This window comes from Macrotis lagotis, chromosome 2 (assembly GCF_037893015.1).
Source record: "Macrotis lagotis isolate mMagLag1 chromosome 2, bilby.v1.9.chrom.fasta, whole genome shotgun sequence".
Taxonomy (NCBI): domain Eukaryota; kingdom Metazoa; phylum Chordata; class Mammalia; order Peramelemorphia; family Peramelidae; genus Macrotis; species Macrotis lagotis.
Window position 1 is genome coordinate 282,623,645 of NC_133659.1, and position 14,644 is coordinate 282,638,288.

Here is a 14,644-nt window from a genome sequence, read left to right on the forward strand (position 1 = left end):
AGAAGAGGAACAGAACAGACAAAAATATACTATAGTAAAGTATTTCAGAAATAGTATGATTGATGAATGTAAAGATTTCAATTTAAGGGGATTAGAATTTACTATTGAGTAAAATTTATGGAAAATCTGAAAAAAATGATGGCAGAACTTGAACAAAAATCAGTTTCTTACACCAAATATGATTAGGTCAAAAATGGATACATGAACTGAATATAATGAGAATCATCACAAGAAAATTAGAAAAATAACATAAAGTATATTGCTCATGGACAGTAGAACAATTTATGAATAAAATAGATTTGGGGCAATGTGAGGTAAAAAATGGATAGGTTCAATTATATTAAATTTTAAAAAGTTCTTGTACAAATAAAACTTATGAAACCAAAATTAGTAAAAAAAATTGGGGAAATTTTTTTGTTTCATTTCTCAAATATTTAAAGAACATTGTAAATTCTGTAAGAATATAATTCATTCTTCTATTGACAAATGGTCAAGGGATATGAACAGTTTTTCAATAAAATCAAAACTGCAATTAATGATATAAAATGCTCTATATAATTTTTGATTAGAGAAATGTAAATTAAAACAATTTTAGATATCATCTAACACATATCAACTTGTTTAAAATAATAACTTTTCAATTGGGGAACAGTTGAACAAGTTGTGACATATGATTTTGATGGAATACTACTCCTATATAAGAAATGATGAACTGGATGATTCTTAGGAAAAGACATGAAAAGGCTTGTACTTTTGAAGGAAGATGCTATCCACCTCCAGAGAAAGAACTCTGTCACACACACACACACACACACACACACACACACACACACACAGAGTATATTTTTGCATATATGTATATATGATATATAGGTGTGTGTATGTGAAATTTATACTTAATTATAGTCTTTTTTAGGGAATTGTGGGAAAGAAGGTATTAAAAAGTTCAAAAGTGCACATCAAAGAATAAAAGTAAACAAATAGAAATCAATATGTATTATTTGTTTCACAGTTTTTCAAACCAAAGTAAACTGAATGAAAATCCATGGTATTGTATTGAATCATCTTTTTTCTGTTGTATATATATGGAGGTATTTTCCTCATTTTTATGCATTTAAAAGTAATAAAAATTGAAAGAGTAAACAAATTTAAGTGTATATATATATATGTATATATATATAAAATCAAACGCATTTCCAATAGTTTGTTAAAAGATACAATTAGTTGAAATATTGCAAAATATTAGATTCTAGAATGCTCCAACTCAAAAATAATAAAAGAAATTAAAATCAAAACACCCAGGAAGTTGGCTACAATAATGAAAGATGGAATCATAAGGGATGGTGAAATTGTAGGAAAATAGACATAATGCAGTGGTTTTGGACCTGGAAATTAGTATAATTATTTAACGTCCATTCCCTTTAACCCAAAACTTCTAGTACCAGGAATATAATCCTAGTAGGTTTTCACAGGAATATCTCCCTTACTACAAAAATGCTTAAAGCATAAGGTTTTATGTTAGCAAAAATGCAGCAAATAAAATGCAGGTGCATTAACATGGAGTGGCTAAACAAATTGTGGTTATGAATGTCTGCTTATGAACAACAAATATGATAAATTTAGAGAAACAAGGAAAGTGCTACATAAACTGTATGGTAAGTTAAGGAAAAAGGATCAAGAAATCAAAATAAATAAAAATATTGTTGAAAATTATAAAGAATTAATAGGGCTTCAAGAAGAAAAAAGAGATGAACCTTCTCATTTCTTTGCACTGGTGAATGTCCTTTATTTTGGAAAACTACATTTATTTTCATATTTTTTTCAAGACATTGATCGGTTAGGTTTGTTTTTCTCCTTTCTTTCTAGTTTTTTAAATGAAGAATTTTTTGTCATATTGACTGACCCTCTGTGAGAACTAAGGGAAAAGATACTAGAAGACATTTAGGAAATATTTAAGCAAAATATGACATTATTTTAAATATGTGTATATATATATATATATATGTATGTATATATTATATATAATCATTCAGTAGGAGAAGCATTGCTTCTAAAGTAATTGTTACATTAAAAAATTCCTTGGTGATCAAGTTTGAGTGAATTTTGAATGTTTCTACTTCTATATGATATAGTTAGAATAAGTATCCATACATGTGAATACTTTTATGACTGATCACTTGAGAAAATAATATCCTCTTACTTTTCAATGCATGAAGATAAAGCAACAGATTTCAAGACATGAATTGGATTACATATTTTGTAGTTAATAGTACTTTGCAAAATGGTAGGGTATCAAGATAATTTTACAGCAACTGATGGATAAAAATTAATTTGATATAATGAGTACTGATACAGTTTACATTATGTTAGGTAAAAAGGAATTCAATAAGCATTAATTTTAAAATATTTTCCTTCAAACAATTTGTAAATACTTTCTGCTTTATTAACAATCATTTGAAAGAGAGTAGAACTATAGAGCTTTTAAATTTTCTTTAGAAGTTCATTAAAAATGAAGTATCTTAGCAAAATATATGATTATGTGAGAGCTGAACATAAGACATTTCTATAGTGTAAAACACAATGGCTTTCTTATGGCAAAGTACTTTAAAGAACATTCAAACTAAAAGAAGTAATTGAAATTTTTCTTAGTAAGAATAACAAAATGTAGTAAATTTACATTCCTGATATTTGAATAGTTGGTTTTTTATTTTAGAAAAGGCAGAAATTGCAATTGTATCGATGTAAATAATTATAAGTATGTATTTAATCCAGAATTGATTGATTACATTTATGAAAGTGTGAGAAGTATAAATCACTTCATTTAGAATTAATATCTTGTGGTGTTTCTCAATTTAAAAATATATAAAAGTTAATCAAAATAAACTAAAAACTCATCTACAGAATTATTTGATTTTTATTTTATTTAAAATGAAGTTTTATTTAAAATAGATATTTGTAATTTAATTTTTTATTTTTATTTTATTTAAAATAGATCTTTTAAATAAAGATGATTTGAAAATCCATTTGCTATGGAAAATATGATGTATTTGGTACTACTTTTCCACATGAATGATAATTAGGAGACATCTAGACATAGTGCAATGAAATGAACTTAAATTTGAACATCCAATTAGATATGGATTCCTATTAGATAATATAGTTTTCTGGTTTATCCATAAAAGGTTTTTGAATTTTGCTATCATTTTACTTTATGCTTCACTCTATTCAGACAACATCAGCTCTGTCTTAGGGATGGATAACATTCTTTATCATAGTACATCAGAGAAATTTCTTCAACATTGTTTTCCCCACAGTTGCTATTGCTAGCTGTTTATATCTCAGTCCTATTCCCCCATCCCCATTTTTTCTATTCTCTCTCCCTTTACCCTGTCCTTCCTCAAAAGTATGAGGTATCTGACTATTCTCTCCCACCATCTTCCCTAGCTCCTATCCCCTTTTCCCTATTCCCCAATTTTCTTCTAGGGTAAGAAAGATTTCTATACTAAATTGTGTGGGTATGTTAGTCCCTCTCTGAGGCACTTCCATAATATGGTTCACTCATTTTCCCTCAGCTTTGCCCTCTTTCTCTCCCCCTCTTCTTTTCCTTTCTCCCAGGACATTTCTTTTTCCTTCCATTAACTCCTTCTTTTTAATGTCTTATAGCTTCTAATTCAACTCCTTCCTGTGCCTTTTCTATATATGTTCCTTATAAACACCCTAAAAATGAGAAGGTTCATATGAATTATGAGTATCATCTTTCCTTGCAGGAATATAACCAATTCAACTATGGTACCTCATAATTTGTCCTTCATGTCCAGCCTCTCCAGTGCTTCACCTGAGTGCATAATTGTAGATCAAAGCTTTCTGTTAAGCTCCATTAATTTCATCAGGAAGGTTTGAAAGTTCTCAATTTCATTGAATGCCCATCTTTTCCCCTGGAACAATATGTTCAATTTTGCTGGTACTTGATTCTTGGTTGTAATCTATACTCCTTTCCCTTCCAGAATATCATATTCTAAGCCCTAAGTGTCCTTAACATAGAAGCTGCTAAATCTGTGTTTTCCTGACTGCAGCTCCATGATACTTGAATTGTTTCTTTTTGACAGCTTGAAATATTTTCTCCTTTACTTGGGAATTCTGAAATTTGGCTATAATATTCCTAGCAGTTTTCCTTTGGGGATCTCTTTCAGGAGGTGATTGGTGGATTCTTACAAATTCTATTTTACCTTCTGCTTCTAGTATATAGAAACAGTTTTCCTGGAGAATCAATTGAAATATGAAGTCTAGTGTCTTCTTTTGGTCATAATGTTCAAGTAGTCCAGTGATTTTTAAATTTTCTCTCCTGGATCTGTTTTCCAGTTCATTTGTTTTGCCATATGAGATATTTCACATTTTCTTATAGGTTTTAATTCTTTAGGTTTTATTGTTTCTTGATTTCTCAAAATCACCGGTTTCCCTTAGCTTCATTCTATAATTGAAGGAATTATTTTCCTCACAGAACTTTTTTATCTTATTTTCTATCTATCCAATTCTATTTTTATGGCATATTTTCCACATTATTCTTTTAAAATGTCTTTTTTTTCTATTTGCCCCAAACTGATTTTTAAGATACTATTTTCATCAGTTTTTTTGTATCTCCTTCAACAAACTGTTTACTTGCTTTTCATGATTTTTCAGCTCACTCTCAATTCTCCTCCCAATTTTTTCTCTACTTTCCTTACTTGATTTTCAAAATCTTTTTGAGTTCTTCCATAGCCTGAGACAAATTCATATTCTTCTTGGTGTCTTTGAATGCAGAAGTTTTGATTTTGTTATCTTCTGAGTGTGTTTTTCCTAATCTACTTCAAAATTTATCATTTTATTTTTCTAACATATTAGCCAATCTTACAGGTTTGGACTGGTGCCTCAGATTTTTTTCAATTTTCATTTCTCTAATCAATTTTAGAAAATTTTTAAAACTATATACTGCTTTACTTTCTTCTTCTGAAAGATACCTGTTCAATACTTTTGACTATTTGTCAATTGAAAAATGACTTGTATTCTTTTAAATATGGCAGTTCTCTATATATTTGACAAATGAGGCCTTGAGAAGAAGCACTGTCAATAAAAATTGCTCCTCCAATTTCTGCTTTTTTCCAACATTACTTGCATTGATTTTGCATATGCAAAATCATTTTCTATTTAATGTCATAATTTTGATTACATGTTGCATTTTATAATGCTCACCATCTTATACTTGGTAATAATTTGTTCCCTTCTCCACCTGACAAAAACTATTCCTTGCTATCCTCATTTGCTTTTGGTACCACATTTTATATCTATACCTTATCTTGGTATAGGATGTGAGATGTTGGTCTATGTCCAGGTTCTGCCATATTATTTTCCAGTTTTATTAGCAGTTTTTCTCAAATGGTGACTTCTTATCCAAGAAGTTGGAGTCTTTGAGTTTATCCCCTTTTTGAAATTAATCACCATATGAAAAAATATATCTAGGAATATTGCTTGTGTATTTGTAAAAAAATGTAACATGATTGGGTGGAATTCCAAATAATGTATGGAAACCATTGCATTAGAACAACCCATGTATCCTGGTACAAAAATTGCCTAAACTATATGAGATGGATGATTTTTACACACTGGAGGAGATGATTTCTTAGGTCTCTTATAAATTTTAATTTTATGATTCACAAAATCTTATAAAAATACAGCTACAACTGTTGGCATTTTTCTCGATGTTCAGTTGAGTGATAACTATGCCAGGGGCTTTAGTAAAATTTAGCATTTGAAGAGGAGAAGTATTTGAAGCCCTAAAACTTTTAGTCTTGATTATGCATAATGGACAGTTCTCCAAACTGCTTTTATTATAGGTTATAATTATTTTGTTCTTGCCTACACACCCAACTTATTTGCATTTTCCTTTGAGCTTCATAGTATATCATATATTATTACACTGTTGATGAGAAGAAAACTTATCTCTGAACAGAAGACAGTACTAATTCCATTAGCATTCTACTGGCAAATATGCATAACTAGAATTAAAAATACCATAGGAGTAGGCAAAGTATTTTCCAATTTCATCATTTTATTATTGCACCCTAACTATTCCCCTAGGTTTTTAGTGTTCATTTTAATTTAATGAGCTTCTTATATTCTTTGAATTCAAGATTTTTTTGAATAAATATTTTTAGAAAGCTACCTCAATCAATCAATGACCCAATAAATATATATTACTGACTTTAACACTGTGCTAAGCTCTGGGGGAATACAAAAAGAGATTAAAGACAAATGGAAGTTCAAGAATATTATATCATTATATTCTAATTATGACTATGATATTCTTGAAGTTCTATATATGTCTTTTACCTCTTTTTGTATTCTGCCAGTGCTTAGCACAGTGTTAAAATCAGTAATATGGCTCCATCCTAATGATGGAGACAAAATGCAAAACTATATAGACAATGTAATGCACGTAATCAACTGAGGGAATTCACTAGAATTAAGCAGGTTTCAGAAAATCTTTCTACAAAAGATAAGGTTTATTAGTAAATGCTGGAATGTTAGAAGTAAATGGAAAACAGGGAAGTCAGAGGGGGATTTGAAGGAGAACTTTCCAAGCATGAGGGACAGAAAGAGAATGTCAAAACCAAGAGTGTTTTGTTTACATCTGAAAACAAATACATCACTATGCCAAAGTATGATACACATAGATGTTATTCTTCTATTATAAATCAATTAAAAATTAATAAAGAACATGCTCCAAGGATTGTTCAAGGTTTGTTAGAAGTATGAAGCATGGTCCTAGCCCTGTAAAACCTAAATATAGTTAGTGAAATGAGTCAAATACACTTTAAACATGTTGAACAAATCTTGAGAGTTAAATTCTGAAGTTGTTGATCATATACTAGAATAGGAATTTAGTTATTTGGAGTTTATCAAAAGCTGGATTGAATTTTACTGTATATTATGCAGAACTCTGATAAAGTTGCTCATTTAAATTATGGACTTAGATTTATATTTAATGCAATATCAATGATACTTTTAAAAATGATTTGATTGGACTTCAGAATTATGTGAACAAGATGAAGAGCCAAAAATTATGTTATCATGTACAAGAAATAAGGTATTTTCAATTCTCTTCTTGATCTAGACATGAAGAATCTTAATGAGGCAAAATTATGAAGTTGAGCATAGAGAGGGCTAGACTCTAACCTTACCATGTTCACTTAGCACTTCCTCTCCAGTTACCAATTGTCCTAGGCAAGGATTAGACAAACTGATCTATGAACTTACAACAAATGTGAACTCTATCTTTCCACCTACTTTGCCAAGGAAAAAATAAAAGTCAGATGCAATGCAGCAGGACAAAACTGTGCTATGAGAGAACTAAGCCAAAGAACAGGGAAACAGAAGGAACCGGGACAGCATACCAGTTTCTGCAGCTAGATAGTACTCTACTAAGCCTGAAATAAAGAACACCAATACACAACTAGAGCTAACTTTGCCCATTCTTCCAAACCCTGGCTCCTCCAGACAGAGAGTCTCAGGTCAGTGAAAACAGAACTGATCATCATGAAAGGAAATGGAGACCACATTGAGCAGAACTTCAAAATACAGCAAAGGGTAAAATTTGGGAGTAATGGGAAGCGTAAATGTGAGAGGAAGAGAACTAGTGGGAATGGGAATGATTTATGATTAAGATAAAATAATTGAATATACAAAAACTATGTTTAGGGGAACATGGGATAACCTATACTTATCCCCCCAAATGAGACAAATGGAAGAAAAACTCATATCTATAATTAATTGTCAGGGAATTTAAAATTTCAATAAAATTTTAAAAAAGATAGATTGGATTTAAGAAAACAAGCTTCAAAATCTATTACTAAAAGGAAACACATTTAAAATAACTGTCAGGGAGGCAGCTAGTTGGTGCAGTGGATAGAGCACTGACCCTGGAGTCAGGAGGACCTCAGTTCAAATTCCCATCAGATAATTAATAATTGCCTAGCTGTGTGACCTTGGGCAAGTCACTTAACCCTAATGCGCTTTTTTCCCCACATGTACTTAAAAGATTTTATTTGAGTTTTACAATATATCCCCTGCTCCTACTTCCCTCCACCAATGCCCCACAGAAGGCAATTTGCCGGTCTTAACATTGTTTCCATAGTATACATTGATTCAAATTGAATGTGATGAGATAGAAATCATATCTTTAAGGAAGAAACATAGAGTATAAGAGATAAGAAGATCAGACAATAACATAGCAGGTTTTTTTGTTTCTACATTAAAGGTAATAGTCCTTGCTCTTTGTTCAAACTCCACAATTCTTTCTCTGGATACAGATGGTATTCTTCATTGCAGACAGCCCCAAGTTGTCCCTGATTGTTGCACTGATGGAATGAGCAAGTCTCTCAAGGTTGATCATCACCCATTAGCACAGTGTTAAAATCAGTAATATGGCTCCAACCTAATGATGGAGACAAAATGCAAAACTATATAGACAATGTAATGCACATAATCAACTATGTTGCTGTTAGGATATACAGTAATATTCTGGTTCGGCTCATCTCACTCAGCATGAGTTCACGCAGATCCCCCCCAGGCTTCCCGGAATCCCCATCCCTTCTGGTGTCTAATAGAACACTAGTGTTTCATGACATACATATAGACAATTTGATAAGCCATTCCCCAGCTGAAGTACATTTACATAATTTCCAATTCTTTATCACCACAAACAGGGCTGCTATGAATATTTTTGGACAAGTGATGTTTTTCCCCTGTTTCCTAATCTCTTCAGGCTATAGACCCAGTAGTGTTATTGCTGGATCAAAAGGTATGCATATTTTTGCTGCCTTTGGGAAAATTCTAAATTGTTCTCAAGAATAGTTGGATAAGCTCACAGCTCCACCAGCAATGCATTTCTCTCTAAAAAGTAATGATTTAGAGCAATTTTTCATATGACTATGGATCATTTTGACCTCCTCATCTGTAAATTGCCTTTGATGACTGATGCTTTATGATGTAATTTTAGATCTGGTAGGCCTAAGACACCTTCTTTTGTACTTTTTTTCATTGACTCCCTGGAAATTCCGGACTTTATTTCTCCATTACTTGCAACTTTTTCCATGTCATTAAACTAATTTTTTGGAATTTTGATTGGTAGGGAACTAAACAGGAAGTTTAGTTTTGATAGATTTGGCATTTTTCTTCTATTAGCTCGAACTATCCATGAGTAGCTGGTGTTTGCCCAGTTATTTAAGTCTGATTTAATTTCTGTGAGAAATATTTTGTAATTGTTTTCAAAAAGTTTCTGAGTCTGCTGTGGCAAATAGACTCCCAGGTATGTTAAATTGTGTGAGGTCGCTTTGAATGGGATTCCTCTTTCTAGCTCTTCCTGCTGTATCTTGCTAGTCATATAAAGAAAAGTTGAAGATTTATGAGGGTTTATTTTATATACTTCAACTTTGCTAAAATTGCTAAATGTTTCCAGTAGGTTTTGAATGATTTCTTGGGATTCTCTAGTTATACCATCATGTCATCTGCAAAGAGTGAGTGTTTTGTCTCTTCCTTCCCAATTCTAATTCATTCAATTTATTTTTTTTCTTCTTTGATTGCAGAAGCTAGCATTTCTAATACAATATTGAATAGTAGTGGTGATAATGGGCATCCTTGTTTCACCCCCAATCTTATTGGGAATGCCTCTAGCCTCTCCCCATTAAATAAAATGCTTGTTGATAGTTTCAGATAGATACTGCTTGTTGTTCAAAGGAACAGTCCATTTATTCCTGCACTGTCTAGTGTTTTTAGTAGGAATGGGTGCTGTATTTTGTCAAAAGCTTTATCAGCATATATTGATATAATCATACAATTTCTGTTAGTATAATTAATTATATCAACAACAAACCTAACAGTTTTCTTAATATTGAAGAAATCCTGCATTCCTGGGATGAATCCTACTTGATCAAAATGTATTATCTTAGTAATAACTTGTTGTGATCATTTTGTTAAGATTTTGTTTAAGATTTTTGCATCTATATTCAACAGGGAGATATGTCTATAATTTTCTTTCTCTGTTTTAACTCTTCCTGGTTTAGGCATCAGCACCATATTGGTTTTATAGAAAGAGTAAGGCAGAGTTTCATTTTCCCGTATTTTTCCAAAGAGTTTATATAGAATTGGAACCAATTGTTCCTTAAAAGTCTGGTAGAATTCACTTGTGAATCCATCTGGCCCTGGAGATTTTTTCTTAGGGAATTCAATGATGGCTTGAAGAATTTCTTTTTCTGAGACAGGGATGTTTAGGTACTTAATCTCCTCTTCATTTTACCTAGGCAACTAATATTTGTGTAAATATTCATCCATTTCACTTAGATTATCAAATTTATTGGAATAGAGTTGGACAAAATAATTCTGAATTATTACTTTAATTTCTTCCTCATGGGTGGTGTGTTCACCTTTTTCATTTATGTTGCTAGCAGTTTGATTTTCTTCTTTCTTTTCTTAAATCAAGTTAACCAGAGGTTTATCAAGTTTATTGTTTTTTTTCATAAAAACAACTTTTGGTTTTATTTACTAATTCAATACTATTTTTTTGCTTTTGCTTTTATTAATTTCGCCTTTGATTTTTGGAATTTATAATTTGGCATTTATTTAGGGGTTTTTAATTTGTTCTATTTCTAATTTTATAGTAGCATATTTAGTTCATTTATTTCCTCATTCTCTAATTTATTCATGTAAGCATTTAAAGGTATAATATACCCCCTGACAGCTACTTTGATTGAATCCCATAAGACATGGTATTTTGTTTCATTATTGTCATTATCTAGGATAAAATAATTAATTCTTTCTATAATTTGTTGTTTGATCTACTCATTTTGAAAAATGAGGTTATTCAGTTTCCAATTAGTTCTGGGTCTATATCTCCCTGGACCAATATTGCATATGATTTTTATTGCATTGTAATCTCAGAAAGATGTATTCACAATTTCTGCCTTTCTACAGTTGATCATTAGGTGTTTATGCCCTAGTACATGGTCAATTTTCATGTAAGTGCCATGTGCTGCAAAAAAAGGTATATTCTTTTCTATTACCATTCAGTTTCCTCCATAAGTTTATCATATCTAGGTTTTCTAAGAATCTATTTACCTCCTTAACTTCTTGTTTATATAATGTTTCGATTTATCTAGATCTGAGAGTGGGATTTTGAGGTCTCCCACTAGTAGAGTTTTTCCCTTTATATCTTCCTGTAATTCTTTCAACTTCTCTAAGAATTTGGTTGCTATCAAATTGGGTGTATATAGATTAAGTATTGACGTCACTTTATTGTCTATGGTACCTTTTAGAAGGATATAGTTTCCTTCCTTATCTCTTAATGCTATCTATTTTTGCAGCTGCTTTGTCTGAGATAAGGATTGCTACCTCTGCTTTTTTCATTTCAACTGAAGCAAAATATATTTTACTCCAATCTTTTACCTTTACTCTATATGTATCTCTCTGCTTCAAATGTGTTTCTTGTAAGCAACCTATTGTAGGATTATGGTCTTTATTCCACTCTGCTATTTGCTTACACATAAGGCATAGTTCATCCCTTTCACATTTAAAGTTATAATTACAAACACTTTATTGCTCTCCATGCTATCTTCCCTCTGTTTGTATTTCCCCCTTTTTCCCCTTTATCCATATTCCCCAGTATTTTGTTTCTGAATACCGCCCCCTTCAGTGTATTTGCCCTCCTATATCCACCATCCCCCCCCTTTCTTTCCCCTTTCCATTTTACCCTCTTCCTGTCCCTTCAATCTGTTAGTTCCACTTTTTCTTCCCTGTCTCTGTCTCCATCCTCCCCTCCCTTTTTCCCCTTTTAATATTTGAAAGGTATGATGCTTTTTAGTTAACTCTGTATGTAAGTTAAATTTTTTTTAAAACAATCTCTGGCCAGTTTATTAAAGAATACTTTTGTGTAGTTTACTTTTCACTGGTATGTTCTGGCATGCTTCTAATGATATCAGAATCACCTGGATCAATGATTCCCAGTGTACATACTCTGTAGTACTTCCTGCATGCTGTGCCCAATTCAGTGTTGTTGCCACTGTAGTGATGCACACCAGTTTTGGCCAACATGGAATAATATTCAATCTCTGATTTCCTCAAGGCCTGGTAGTTGTTGGCCAGGATGACTAGATTTGCCTTGCCTTGCTGGATCATTTTCAGGGTCTGCTTGTAGCCTACTACATATTTGCTGTTTTTCATCACCAGCTGGAGCCTTGAGTTGATGGACTTCAGTGAATTTTTCTTCTTCTTTGTGGCCACCATCTTGCTGCTTGTGGCATGGTAGAAAATTTTTTCTGATTTTTGGTTTTAACAGGCTCTTGCTGTCTCATGAAGTCATTAGATCCCACAGACTCTATTCTTTTTTTAGAGAAGAGATTTATTCATTTACCTTTTGAAACTCCTTTCCAATTGATCAACTATTTTTGAAAGAGTTTTCCATTTGACCAATTGAGGCTTTGAGAGAATTATTCTCATTTTGTATTTATCCAATTGTATTTTCCAATGATTTGTTTTCTTTTTGCAAGGTTTTAATCTTCTCTTGAGTTTCTTTTCCCAAATTTTCCAATTCATTTTTAAACTCCTTCTTTATTTCTTCATGGAAGTCTTTCTTTGCTGGAGATGAGAACATATTCTCCTCAGAGGTTCTAGGTATCTCTGAGTTAGGATCTTTTCATTCCAAGAATTTTTGCATGGGCCCTCCTTTCCACTGCCCTTTCTTCATTTTGCTAAGACCTTGAGTTAGGGAGGGGCTGATTCATAGTGCTTTGGTGTTGGGATTCTTAGATGATTTTCTCAATGAGTGTAATTTTTCCAGCTTTCCTGTAGGGGGTGCTGCTTTCTTTCCCTGGATTGTCTGTGACCCTGATTGAGGTCCTCTTCCTTGGCCTAGAGGGAGTGATTGAAGCTGTTAAATACTTTTGTCTTCAATCAATGGTGCACTATACCCTGGGGTGAGGTGGTTCCCCGGCTCACATACCTGTGCCTTGGGCAGAAGGTCTGTAATTGCATTTGTTCTAAGAAAAGATTTCCACTGAAATTGTGTAGTGGACTAGGAATTCCCTCAGACCCAGAGGAGCCCAGTGATGATGTCCAAAGCTCTCTTGCACATGAACTCTCCCCTCAGCCCTGTTGGCAATGTTCCAAGGGTCAGTGCCAACACAGACGCCTCTACTCCCTAGTTGAACTGAGGCCCTCTGGTGGACCACACTCTAGCACTGAAGATGATCAAGCAGGTCTGGTTCTCATGCCCTCAGGCTCCTGGGCTCCAGCACTGCCACTAATCAGGCTGATCCATGGCTGATCCAGGCTCCCATTATCTCCCAGGTTCCGTGCTCCCAGCAGGGACTGTCCTCTGTGCCTTGACTCACCCATGACTGCTGAAGACAAATCCTGAGGTAGAGGTTCTTTCTCCTGGCTTTTATTTCTGGGTTTTGTTGATCAGATGCCCATTAAGAGTTTTGTTTCATATCATATATGGGGAAATATCAAGAGATTTTAGAGCTGTTTCTGTCTTCTCTCAGCCATCTTGGCCAGAAGTACCCCATTGCTTCTTAAATAAATTCTAAAAGTAAAAATAAACACTCTCAGAGTAAAAATGATATATATATATATTAGGAAAATCCAAAAAAGCAGGAGTTACAATCATGCTCTCAGACTAAACAAAAACAAATATCTGTGACTTAAGCAAATATAAGCAAGCAATCTAAATTATGTTATAAGGAACTGTAAATGAACAAACCAAAACTAATATTAAGTGTATAGACTCCAAGGGAATTATTATATGAATTCATAAAGAAAAATTATTACTGACATACAAGAAGACACTAATAATAATTCAATAGATATAGGAATTTCATTGTCTCTTGGTTTTGGAAAAGTCTAATAGAAAAATACCCTAAAGGTAAAAATTCTAAATTACAAACATTGACTGTATTAAAGAGAACAGGAATATTTCAATAAATGTTAAAAGGCAGAAATAGTAAACACAATCTTTAGTGATGATAAAGTATTTATCTTAGGGAACACATAATATATAGAGCCAATCTGATTTTTAACAAGGAATTACTAAATAATGAGTGAGTCAAAGCATAGAAATAATTAGTATTATAGGAAATAAAATTATAATGATGAAACAACATGTCAAAATTTCTGGGATGTACCTCAATTCATTCTAATGGGAAAAATCATATCCCTACTAATATAAATGCACAAAACAGGAAAGGAGTGAATTAATGAACTGAATATGTCAAATGTCTTAAATAACTAAAAATTAAATTAAATTACAAAGAAAAATCCAAAATCAACACAAAAGAGAAAATACTAAAAATTAGAAGAAAAGCTAAAAGAGGAATATATTAAAATATGAAACCAATAAATGGGTTATAAAATTATGCTTATTTGTAATATGATTATATACTATAAATTGTAGGAAATCAGTTGAAATTATTGAGATAATTGATAAGTATGCAGTCTATAAAAATGCCCTCAAAAGCAACAATATTTGCAAATGAAAATAACAAAAACCTAAAGATAATGATAAGGAAATCCTATTTGAAATAACTATAAAATTTATAAAGTGTTTTGGAGAGTTAACCTT

General features: G+C 32.2%; 1 pseudogene; it reads right to left on the minus strand.

Annotated features, from left to right (window-relative positions):
• Positions 1–11,961: 11,961 nt before the first annotated feature.
• Positions 11,962–12,309, minus strand: LOC141511717 (large ribosomal subunit protein eL30 pseudogene; annotated as a pseudogene).
• Positions 12,310–14,644: the final 2,335 nt, after the last annotated feature.